The sequence below is a fragment of the Rutidosis leptorrhynchoides genome, chromosome 2, assembly GCF_046630445.1.
Source record: "Rutidosis leptorrhynchoides isolate AG116_Rl617_1_P2 chromosome 2, CSIRO_AGI_Rlap_v1, whole genome shotgun sequence".
NCBI classification, from domain to species: Eukaryota; Viridiplantae; Streptophyta; class Magnoliopsida; order Asterales; family Asteraceae; genus Rutidosis; species Rutidosis leptorrhynchoides.
Window position 1 is genome coordinate 592,641,441 of NC_092334.1, and position 13,176 is coordinate 592,654,616.

The 13,176-nt window shown below is 35.5% G+C and overlaps 1 non-coding gene across 1 annotated transcript; it reads right to left on the bottom strand.

The window, feature by feature from the left end:
* Nucleotides 1–12,011: 12,011 nt before the first annotated feature.
* TRNAA-CGC (transfer RNA alanine (anticodon CGC)) lies at nt 12,012–12,084 on the bottom strand. Its single transcript has one exon. It is a non-coding gene; the product is annotated as a tRNA-Ala (tRNA).
* Between the last annotated feature and the right edge of the window lie 1,092 nt (nt 12,085–13,176).

Below are 13,176 nucleotides of genomic sequence, written 5' to 3' on the forward strand. Positions count from 1 at the left end.
CCATATGAATGATTTTTATCTCTATGTATGGGATGTGTATTGAAATATGAAATCTTGTGGTCTATTGTTACGATTTGATATATATAGGTTAAACCTATAACTCACCAACATTTTTGTTGACGTTTTAAGCATGTTTATTCTCAGGTGATTATTAAGAGCTTCCGCTGTCGCATACTTAAATAAGGACAAGATTTGGAGTCCATGCTTGTATGATATTGTGTAAAAACTGCATTCAAGAAACTTATTTTGTTGTAACATATTTGTATTGTAAACCATTATGTAATGGTCGTGTGTAAACAGGATATTTTAGATTATCATTATTTGATAATCTACGTAAAGCTTTTTAAACCTTTATTGATGAAATAAAGGTTATGGTTTGTTTAAAAATGAATGCAGTCTTTGAAAAACGTCTCATATAGAGGTCAAAACCTCGCAACGAAATCAATTAATATGGAACGTTTTTAATCAATAAGAACGGGACATTTCAGTTGGTATCCGAGCGTTGGTCTTAGAGAACCAGAAAATTTGCATTAGTGTGTCTTATCGAGTTTGTTAGGATGCATTAGTGAGTCTGGACTTCGACCGTTTTTTCTTTAAAAATGATTGCTTAACATTTTTGTTGGAAACTATATATTTTTAACATATGAATATTATGTGATATATTAATCTCTTAACGTGTTTGATATTATGTGATAGATGTCTACCTCTAGAACAAGTCCCATTGACTCACCTAATAATAATGAAGAGTCAAATGTAAATTGGAATGATTTGTGGACTGATTCACAAGTTCCCGAAGAGGAACTTGAAGAAGAGTCGGAACCGGAAGAAGAATCGGAACCGGAAGAAGAATCGGAACCGGATGAAGAAATAGAACCGGTGGGGGAAATAATAAAACGGTTAAGTAAAAGAAAATCCTCAACCAACCGACCAAAGTTAATTATGGTCAATGGTGTTTCCGCCAAGGAAGCAAAATATTGGGAGGATTACCAATTCTCCGATGAATCGGATTTCGACGAGAATTCCGATGATGTTATAGAAATTACCCCAACTGAATTTAAAAAGGCAAAAGAAAATAATAAGGGAAAGGGCATAAAAATAGAGAAATCTAATTCCAACCCCGATGAACTTTATATGTATCGTCAACCCCCGAAGTCCTTAAATTGTAACAATGACCCGGGAACCTCTAAACCACCAGGTTTTTCTAAACCAATGTGGACAACGACGGCTCGTATTAGGGGAACATCATATATCCCTAGAAACTTGGCAAAACGAACCAAAACCGAAGAAGAAGAAACGAGCGAGTCGGAATGAGATAGTTGTATTCGTGTGGTGTAATATATGTAATATAGTGTTCTTATGCTTTATGATATATGTAAAAATTGCTTGTATTAATAAGTATTTTTTTTATGAAACTAACTCTTGTCTATTTTACAGTTTAAAAACACAAAATGGATAGACAACCCAATATTTTAAGAGACCTACCCGGAGACATGATTGATGAAATCTTGTCTAGAGTCGGCCAGAATTCTTCGGCACAACTATTTAAGGCGAGATCAGTTTGTAAGACATTCGAAGAACGTTCCAAGAATGTCTTGGTTTATAAGAGACTTTCGTTTGAAAGATGGGGGATATCACATTGGGAAACCCATAAATTACGATGTGTTTACTTTGACGCATATATTGCGGGGAACCCAAATGCTATTTTACGCAACGGGTTAAGAAATTATTTTGACTCAATATATCCGAATATTGGACTTCGTGATTTAGAAAAAGCGGCTAACATGCAACATAAAGAAGCATGTTATGCTTACGGATTAGTAATGTTCGCTTCTCACCAAAGTGAGAACAAGAACATCGGGCTACAACTATTAAACAAAACGTTTCCACAAGTGACGGAGTCGGTAATTGGGGTAAGAAATGAGGTTTTTAGATTATTACGGGACTGTTGGACATTACGTAACCCTCGTCCCTTTGATGACGTTACAACACGCTGTCTTATCAACGGCCATAACGGTTATGTTGCACAAGACCAAGGATGGGAAGTAGTCCTAGTAAAACCAGAATGCATGACTTGTTTCTGGACGTATGAATTACGTGTCTTTATTGCCTTTGCCGAACGACTTGTGTACTAGCTAGAATTGTCTTCACAACTATCTTGTATCAAAGTTATTGTGTGCTATATTTCATGCTTTATGTAAAATAAGCGGTATTGTAAGTTTGTAAAATATTGTATAAAAGTTTGAACGCGAAATATTATTACAATCAGTTTTTCATATAGAATTGTAGTAGTTGAATTGTATATTAGCTACTAAGTATGAACTTAACGGGTAGGTACTACCCGAATTTAAACTTATAAAACGCTAATATGAAGAAAAAGCTTTTATAAATGAGTTCATATTATGCTACGAAATACTATTAACTACTCTTAATATTCTGTATGATTAACTTGTTCCATTTAACTATTTTGAAGGAAATGGCACCGACTACTCGACACACCGTGAATATGAATGAAGAGGAATTCCGTACTTTTCTAGCTTCAAACATAGCCGCAGTACAGGCTGCGCTACATACCAACAATAACCTTGGATCTAGCAGTACAGGAAATCGTGTAGGATGCACCTACAAAGAATTCACTGTCTGCAAACCTTTGGAATTTGATGGAACCGAAGGACCGATCGGATTGAAACGGTGGACCGAGAAGGTTGAATCGGTGTTTGCCATAAGTAAGTGTACTGAAGAGGACAAAGTGAAGTACGCTACGCATACCTTCACAGGTTCTGCATTAACATGGTGGAATACCTATCTAGAGCAAGTGGGACAAGATGATGCGTACTCACTACCGTGGTCAGCATTCAAGCACTTGATGAACGAGAAGTACCGTCCCAGAACCGAGGTCAATAAGCTCAAGACAGAACTTAGAGGGTTACGAACCCAAGGATTTGATATTACCACGTACGAAAGACGATTCACAGAATTGTGCCTATTGTGTCCGGGAGCATTCGAAGATGAGGAAGAGAAGATCGACGCGTTTGTGAAAGGATTACCGGAAAGAATCCAAGAAGATATAAGTTCACACGAGCCCGCCTCCATACAACAGGCATGTAGAATGGCTCACAAACTAGTGAACCAGATTGAAGAAAGAATTAAAGAACAGACTGCTGAAGAGGCCAATGTGAAGCAAGTCAAAAGAAAGTGGGAGGAAAATGGTGATAAGAATCACCAATACAACAACAACAGCAATTACAACAATAATCGCAACAATTATCCCAACAATCGCAACATCAATCGCAACTACAACAAACGGCCCAACAACAACAACAACAACAACAACAACAACAGCAACTACAACAATCATCCCAACAACAATAATAACCGCAACAACAACAATCAGAAGCAGCTATGCCAAAGGTGTGAAAAGAATCACTCGGGGTTCTGCACCAAATTTTGCAACAAATGTAAAAGAAATGGTCATAGCGCGGCGAAGTGTGAGGTCTACGGACCAGGGGTTAATAGAACGAAAGGAACAAATGGTGTCGGAACGAGTAATGGCGGAGCAAGTAGTGTCGGAGCAAGTTATGCCAATGTAGTTTGTTATAAATGTGGAAAACCAGGCCACATTATTAGAAATTGCCCGAACCAGGAGAACACGAATGGACAAGGCCGTGGAAGAGTTTTCAATATTAATGCGGTAGAGGCACAGGAAGACCCGGAGCTTGTTACGGGTACGTTTCTTATTGACAATAAATCTGCTTACGTTTTATTTGATTCGGGTGCGGATAGAAGCTATATGAGTAGAGATTTTTGTGCTAAATTAAGTTGTCCATTGACGCCTTTGGATAGTAAATTTTTACTCGAATTAGCAAATGGTAAATTAATTTCAGCAGATAATATATGTCGGAATCGAGAAATTAAACTGGTTAGCGAAACATTTAAGATTGATTTGATACCAGTAGAGTTAGGGAGTTTTGATGTGATAATCGGTATGGACTGGTTGAAAGAAGTGAAAGCGGAGATCGTTTGTTACAAAAATGCAATTCGCATTATACGAGAAAAAGGAAAACCCTTAATGGTGTACGGAGAAAAGGGCAACACGAAGCTACATCTTATTAGTAATTTGAAGGCACAAAAACTAATAAGAAAAGGTTGCTATGCTGTTCTAGCACACGTCGAGAAAGTACAAATTGAAGAAAAGAGCATCAATGATGTTCCCATTGCAAAAGAATTTCCCGATGTATTTCCGAAAGAATTACCGGGATTACCCCCACATCGATCCGTTGAATTTCAAATAGATCTTGTACCAGGAGCTGCACCAATAGCTCGTGCTCCTTACAGACTCGCACCCAGCGAGATGAAAGAACTGCAAAGCCAATTACAAGAACTTTTAGAGCGTGGTTTCATTCGACCAAGCACATCACCGTGGGGAGCTCCTGTTTTGTTTGTCAAGAAGAAAGATGGTACATTCAGGTTGTGTATCGACTACCGAGAGTTGAACAAACTTACCATCAAGAACCGCTACCCACTACCGAGAATCGACGACTTATTTGATCAACTACAAGGCTCGTCTGTGTATTCAAAGATTGACTTACGTTCCGGGTATCATCAAATGCGGGTGAAAGAAGATGATATTCCAAAGACTGCTTTCAGAACACGTTACGGTCATTACGAGTTTATGGTCATGCCGTTTGGTTTAACTAATGCACCAGCTGTGTTCATGGACCTTATGAACCGAGTGTGTGGACCATACCTTGACAAGTTTGTCATTGTTTTCATTGATGACATACTTATTTACTCAAAGAATGACCAAGAACACGGTGAACATTTGAGAAAGGTGTTAGAAGTATTGAGGAAGGAAGAATTGTACGCTAAGTTTTCAAAGTGTGCATTTTGGTTGGAAGAAGTTCAATTCCTCGGTCACATAGTGAACAAAGAAGGTATTAAGGTGGATCCGGCAAAGATAGAAACTGTTGAAAAGTGGGAAACCCCGAAAACTCCGAAACACATACGCCAGTTTTTAGGACTAGCTGGTTACTACCGAAGGTTCATCCAAGACTTTTCCAGAATAGCAAAACCCTTGACTGCATTAACGCATAAAGGGAAGAAATTTGAATGGAATGATGAACAAGAGAAAGCGTTTCAGTTATTGAAGAAAAAGCTAACTACGGCACCTATATTGTCATTGCCTGAAGGGAATGATGATTTTGTGATTTATTGTGACGCATCAAAGCAAGGTCTCGGTTGTGTATTAATGCAACGAACGAAGGTGATTGCTTATGCGTCTAGACAATTGAAGATTCACGAACAAAATTATACGACGCATGATTTGGAATTAGGCGCGGTTGTTTTTGCATTAAAGACTTGGAGGCACTACTTATATGGGGTCAAAAGTATTATATATACCGACCACAAAAGTCTTCAACACATATTTAATCAGAAACAACTGAATATGAGGCAGCGTAGGTGGATTGAATTATTGAATGATTACGACTTTGAGATTCGTTACCACCCGGGGAAGGCAAATGTGGTAGCCGATGCCTTGAGCAGGAAGGACAGAGAACCCATTCGAGTAAAATCTATGAATATAATGATTCATAATAACATTACTACTCAAATAAAGGAGGCGCAACAAGGAGTTTTAAAAGAGGGAAATTTAAAGGATGAAATACCCAAAGGATCGGAGAAGCATCTTAATATTCGGGAAGACGGAACCCGGTATAGGGCTGAAAGGATTTGGGTACCAAAATTTGGAGATATGAGAGAAATGGTACTTAGAGAAGCTCATAAAACCAGATACTCAATACATCCTGGAACGGGGAAGATGTACAAGGATCTCAAGAAACATTTTTGGTGGCCGGGTATGAAAGCCGATGTTGCTAAATACGTAGGAGAATGTTTGACGTGTTCTAAGGTCAAAGCTGAGCATCAGAAACCATCAGGTCTACTTCAACAACCCGAAATCCCGGAATGGAAATGGGAAAACATTACCATGGATTTCATCACTAAATTGCCAAGGACTGCAAGTGGTTTTGATACTATTTGGGTAATAGTTGATCGTCTCACCAAATCAGCACACTTCCTACCAATAAGAGAAGATGACAAGATGGAGAAGTTAGCACGACTGTATTTGAAGGAAGTCGTCTCCAGACATGGAATACCAATCTCTATTATCTCTGATAGGGATGGCAGATTTATTTCAAGATTCTGGCAGACATTACAGCAAGCATTAGGAACTCGTATAGACATGAGTACTGCCTATCATCCACAAACTGATGGGCAGAGCGAAAGGACGATACAAACGCTTGAAGACATGCTACGAGCATGTGTTATTGATTTCGGAAACAGTTGGGATCGACATCTACCGTTAGCAGAATTTTCCTACAACAACAGCTACCATTCAAGCATTGAGATGGCGCCGTTTGAAGCACTTTATGGTAGAAAGTGCAGGTCTCCGATTTGTTGGAGTGAGGTGGGGGATAGACAGATTACGGGTCCGGAGATTATACAAGAAACTACCGAGAAGATCATCCAAATTCAACAACGGTTGAAAACCGCCCAAAGTCGACAAAAGAGCTACGCTGACATTAAAAGAAAAGATATAGAATTTGAAATTGGAGAGATGGTCATGCTTAAAGTTTCACCTTGGAAAGGCGTTGTTCGATTTGGTAAACGAGGGAAATTAAATCCAAGGTAAATTGGACCATTCAAGATTATTGATCGTGTCGGACCAGTAGCTTACCGACTTGAGTTACCTCAACAACTCGCGGCTGTACATAACACTTTCCACGTCTCGAATTTGAAGAAATGTTTTGCTAAAGAAGATCTCACTATTCCGTTAGATGAAATCCAAATCAACGAAAAACTCCAATTCATCGAAGAACCCGTCGAAATAATGGATCGTGAGGTTAAAAGACTTAAGCAAAACAAGATACCAATTGTTAAGGTTCGATGGAATGCTCGTAGAGGACCCGAGTTCACCTGGGAGCGTGAAGATCAGATGAAGAAGAAATACCCGCATCTATTTCCAGAAGATTCGTCAACACCTTCAACAGCTTAAAATTTCGGGACGAAATTTATTTAACGGGTAGGTACTGTAGTGACCCGAACTTTTCCATGTTTATATATATTAATTGAGATTGATGTTTACATGATTAAATGTTTCCAACATGTTAAGCAATCAAACTTGTTAAGACTTGATTAATTGAAATAGGTTTCATATAGACAATTGACCACCCAAGTTGACCGGTGATTCACGAACGTTAAAACTTGTAAAAAAACTATATGATGACATATATATGGTTATATATATAGTTAACATGATATTATGATAAGTAAACATATCATTAATTATATTAACAATGAACTACATATGTAAAAACAAGACTACTAACTTAATGATTTTGAAACGAGACATATATGTAACGTTTATCGTTGTAACGACATTTAATGTATATATATCATATTAAGAGATATTCGTACATCATAATATCATGATAATATAATAATTTAAAATCTCTTTTGATATTATAAACATTGGGTTAACAACATTTAACAAGATCGTTAACCTAAAGGTTTCAAAACAACACTTACATGTAACGACTAACGATGACTTAACGACTCAGTTAAAATGTATATACATGTAGTGTTTTAATATGTATTTATACACTTTTGAAAGACTTCAATACACTTATCAAAATACTTCTACTTAACAAAAATGATTACAATTACATTCTCGTTCAGTTTCATCAACAATTCTACTCGTATGCACCCGTATTCGTACTCGTACAATACACAGCTTTTAGATGTATGTACTATTGGTATATACACTCCAATGATCAGCTCTTAGCAGCCCATGTGAGTCACCTAACACATGTGGGAACCATCATTTGGCAACTAGCATGAAATATCTCATAAGATTACAAAAATATGAGTAATCATTCATGACTTATTTACATGAAAACAAAATTACATATCCTTTATATCTAATCCATACACCAACGACCAAAAACACCTACAAACACTTTCATTCTTCAATTTTCTTCATCTAATTGAACTCTCTCAAGTTCTATCTTCAAGTTCTAAGTGTTCTTCATAAATTCCAAAAGTTCTAGTTTCATAAAATCAAGAATACTTTCAAGTTTGCTAGCTCACTTCCAATCTTGTAAGGTGATCATCCAACCTCAAGAAATCTTTGTTTCTTACAGTAGGTTATCATTCTAATACAAGGTAATAATCATATTCAAACTTTGGTTCAATTTCTATAACTATAACAATCTTATTTCAAGTGATGATCTTACTTGAACTTGTTTTCGTGTCATGATTTTGCTTCAAGAACTTTGAGCCATCCAAGGATCCATTGAAGCTAGATCCATTTTTCTCTTTTCCAGTAGGTTCATCCAAGGAACTTAAGGTAGTAATGATGTTCATAACATCATTCGATTCATACATATAAAGCTATCTTATTCGAAGGTTTAAACTTGTAATCACTAGAACATAGTTTAGTTAATTCTAAACTTGTTCGCAAACAAAAGTTAATCCTTCTAACTTGACTTTTAAAATCAACTAAACACATGTTCTATATCTATATGATATGCTAACTTAATGATTTAAAACCTGGAAACACGAAAAACACCGTAAAACCGGATTTACGCCGTCGTAGTAACACCGCGGGCTGTTTTGGGTTAGTTAATTAAAAACTATGATAAACTTTGATTTAAAAGTTGTTATTCTGAGAAAATGATTTTTATTATGAACATGAAACTATATCCAAAAATTATGGTTAAACTCAAAGCGAAAGTATGTTTTCTAAAATGGTCATCTAGACGTCGTTCTTTCGACTGAAATGACTACCTTTACAAAAACGACTTGTAACTTATTTTTCTGACTATAAACCTATACTTTTTCTGTTTAGATTCATAAAATAGAGTTCAATATGAAATCATAGCAATTTGATTCACTCAAAACGGATTTAAAATGAAGAAGTTATGGGTAAAACAAGATTGGATAATTTTTCTCATTTTAGCTACGTGAAAATTGGTAACAAATCTATTCCAACCATAACTTAATCAATTTGTATTGTATATTATGTAATCTTGAGATACCATAGACACGTATACAATGTTTCGACCTATCATGTCGACACATCTATATATATTTCGGAACAACCATAGACACTCTATATGTGAATGTTGGAGTTAGCTATACAGGGTTGAGGTTGATTCCAAAATATATATAGTTTGAGTTGTGATCAATACTGAGATACGTATACACTGGGTCGTGGATTGATTCAAGATAATATTTATCGATTTATTTCTGTACATCTAACTGTGGACAACTAGTTATAGGTTACTAACGAGGACAGCTGACTTAATAAACTTAAAACATCAAAATATATTAAAAGTGTTGTAAATATATTTTGAACATACTTTAATATATATGTATATATTGTTATAGGTTCGTGAATCAACAGTGGCCAAGTCTTACTTCCCGACGAAGTAAAAATCTGTGAAAGTGAGTTATAGTCCCACTTTTAAAATCTAATATTTTTGGGATGAGAATACATGCAGGTTTTATAAATGATTTACAAAATAGACACAAGTACGTGAAACTACATTCTATGGTTGAATTATCGAAATCGAATATGCCCCTTTTTATTAAGTCTGGTAATCTAAGAATTAGGGAACAGACACCCTAATTGACGCGAATCCTAAAGATAGATCTATTGGGCCTAACAAACCCCATCCAAAGTACCGGATGCTTTAGTACTTCGAAATTTATATCATATCCGAAGGGTGTCCCGGAATGATGGGGATATTCTTATATATGCATCTTGTTATTGTCGGTTACCAGGTGTTCACCATATGAATGATTTTTATCTCTATGTATGGGATGTGTATTGAAATATGAAATCTTGTGGTCTATTGTTACGATTTGATATATATAGGTTAAACCTATAACTCACCAACATTTTTGTTGACGTTTTAAGCATGTTTATTCTCAGGTGATTATTAAGAGCTTCCGCTGTCGCATACTTAAATAAGGACAAGATTTGGAGTCCATGCTTGTATGATATTGTGTAAAAACTGCATTCAAGAAACTTATTTTGTTGTAACATATTTGTATTGTAAACCATTATGTAATGGTCGTGTGTAAACAGGATATTTTAGATTATCATTATTTGATAATCTACGTAAAGCTTTTTAAACCTTTATTGATGAAATAAAGGTTATGGTTTGTTTAAAAATGAATGCAGTCTTTGAAAAACGTCTCATATAGAGGTCAAAACCTCGCAACGAAATCAATTAATATGGAACGTTTTTAATCAATAAGAACGGGACATTTCATTTGAAACCCCACATAAAATTTCCGAAAGCTTTCATTCCTATCTCCCTAGTTAAGATAAAAAAAAGAAAACACAAATAATTGAATACAGTTCATTATATCAACCCTTAACAAATCAACGTCAATGTTAGCAATCCTTCACACCTAATTTCTACCAATCACATAATACCCTTCACCTCATATATAAACATTTTACCCTACATTTTTCCTCATTTATCTCTTCCATTTCTCTCTTTTCAAACTATTTTTCATCTTTTACTAAATCAAGATCTAATCAAGTAGGAAATTAAACCCGTCACCAACGACCACCGAATAAAATTCTCTCTAAAATTGAAAGACATTTCACATTTTCTATCTCTACATAACCACCTAATGGCTCGTATTAAGCAAACAAGAAGGAAAATCAACTTGAGGAAAAGCTTCAAGGAAGCAATTGGGCATCAAAGTCGTAAGGAAATATGCTTCAGCGACCGGAGGAGTGAAAAAGCCAAATGCTAATTTTTGTATAATCTGAATATTTCCAATTGATTTACGAATATTAATTGTATACTGTTGTTACCGAATTTAAAATTCAGACTGTTTGTGGTCAAAGAGTCAGTGATAATATGGAATGGTATACTCTGTAATACTTTTATTGATTATCATTAATTTAATTATTTTTTATTCTATTATTATTATTTTTTATTTTGTATTCTTATTATTTTATATTTTTATTATTATTGGTGGGATGGGATGGTAAAACTGAGTTTATTCTAAAAAGCAACTTTTTTTAAAAAAAAATTTTTTGCAGAAAAAATATAATTAGTGACGGATTTGGAACGGATTTTGCTGTTGGTAAAATCTGCCGTCGCTAATCCGTCCCTAATCGGCCCGTCGCTAATCCGTTGCTAATCAATCCGTCGCTAATCCGTCGCAAAACGTCCGCTAATCCGTCGCAAACTTCCGTCGCTAATCCGTCGCTAATTTCAGTTCCGTCGCAAAATCTGTCGCTAAATATTACCGAGGCCGTTTTTACTGTCGACCTATTTCCGTCGTAAATTCGTCGCTAAACCCGTTTAGGGACGGATTCGGGACAGATTTTGCTGTCCCTAATCACTGATTTTCTAGTAGTGTTAGGGTGATTAATTCTTTACTCTCTGATTTTCGAGATAACTCTATTTAAGATTAATCGTTGAGTAAAATATAAAGATATCTTAAGACACTTTTTAAGAATGAATTTGGCAATGTCGTATAAACAGGTATGTTAGTATAAACAAGCATCAAAAAGGTTGGTTGAACTTCTCTTACTTGTGTTTCATTACTGTTTTTGTTCAAGTGCTATGAATATATGAATATAGATAGCCCCATTAAAACCATCCAAAGTTGGAACCACATGATATGCTTATTTCCTTTGCTAGTTTTAAAAATTAATTATTAAAATATTATTTCTATTTTCATATGAATTTCCTTTTTCCAAATAATAATAGTAGTACTAGTAACATATAGTAAAAGGATGACATCATAAAAATTATAAAATCTTTTGTTTCTCAATGAAATAAAGTTGGGCCGTATAACGAGACCCATGAAAACGGTCCAGTTTTCTATGTATATAATGAACACAGACTTTGGTCAAAGGGGTCTTGAATAACACAGTGAGCCCAGTGTTTTATATAAATGGGAAAATATAAAAAAAAAAATGGAGATGCGGGGAATCGAACCCCGTGCCTCTCGCATGCGAAGCGAGCGCTCTACCATGTGAGCTACATCCCCAATATTTGTTTCTTCTCATCCAAGTCTATTTATAACATCTCTTTGAGTTTTACGTTATTTTCATTTCAATACAATATGAGGCGGGGTGGGTAGCCATGTCCATTAAACGGTTTCAACTACGAAACTAACCGAATCAATTTGATTTGTGTTATAATTCAGTAGGCTTATAACTACCTTTAGTGGTTTGATTCTTGATGTTATAATTCAGTAGGCTTATAACTACCTTTAGTGGTTTGATTCTTGATGTTATAATTCAGTAGGCTTATAACTACCTTTAGTGATTTGATTCTTGATTTAGAATACTAATAATGAAGTGTAAGAACAAAGATGATAATGGAGAGAAAGAAAGAAACACTTTGTAAGTGTGAGAAATGGTGCAAGTTTAATGCTTGCATTCATGAGTATTTATAGCCTAAAATCTCAATATAAAAATACATACTTTGTGTACCAAAATTGACTATATGTATACACCAAAATTGACTATCCATATCTATATTATTATTATTATTATAACACTCCCCCTTGGATAGCAATTTTATTTTGTTGAAGATCAACTATAAATTACTGCCTCGTTAAAAACCTTGCTAAAGAAAACCCAGTGGGAAAAAACTTTAGCTAAGGGAAAAAGAGTGCAGCATGGAGTTGACTCCCCCTCAAGTAGACATCGCTTCAGCTGTTACATCTTTTGAACATGTCTCATGCCAATGTTATGAACGTGTGTTCTGAAAATAGCAGTTGGAAGTGCTTTCGTGAAAAGATCAGCAGAGTTTTTGCTAGATTGCACATATCTCATTTCAATCTGGTTGTCCTTAATGAGATTTTGAGTGTATGAGAAGAATCTAGGTGGTATGTGTTTTGTTCGGTCACTTTTGATATACCCTTCTTTCATCTGTGCTATGCAAGCTGCATTATCTTCATAGATAGTTGTTGGACTTTTATCGCGTTCTAGTCCACAAGAATCAGTAATGAGTTGTGTCATTGATCTCAACCAAAAACATTCTCGAGTAGCTTCATGTAATGCAATCACTTCGGCATGATTTGACGATGTAGCAACAAGTGTTTGTTTTTGAGAACGCCATGATATTGCAGTAC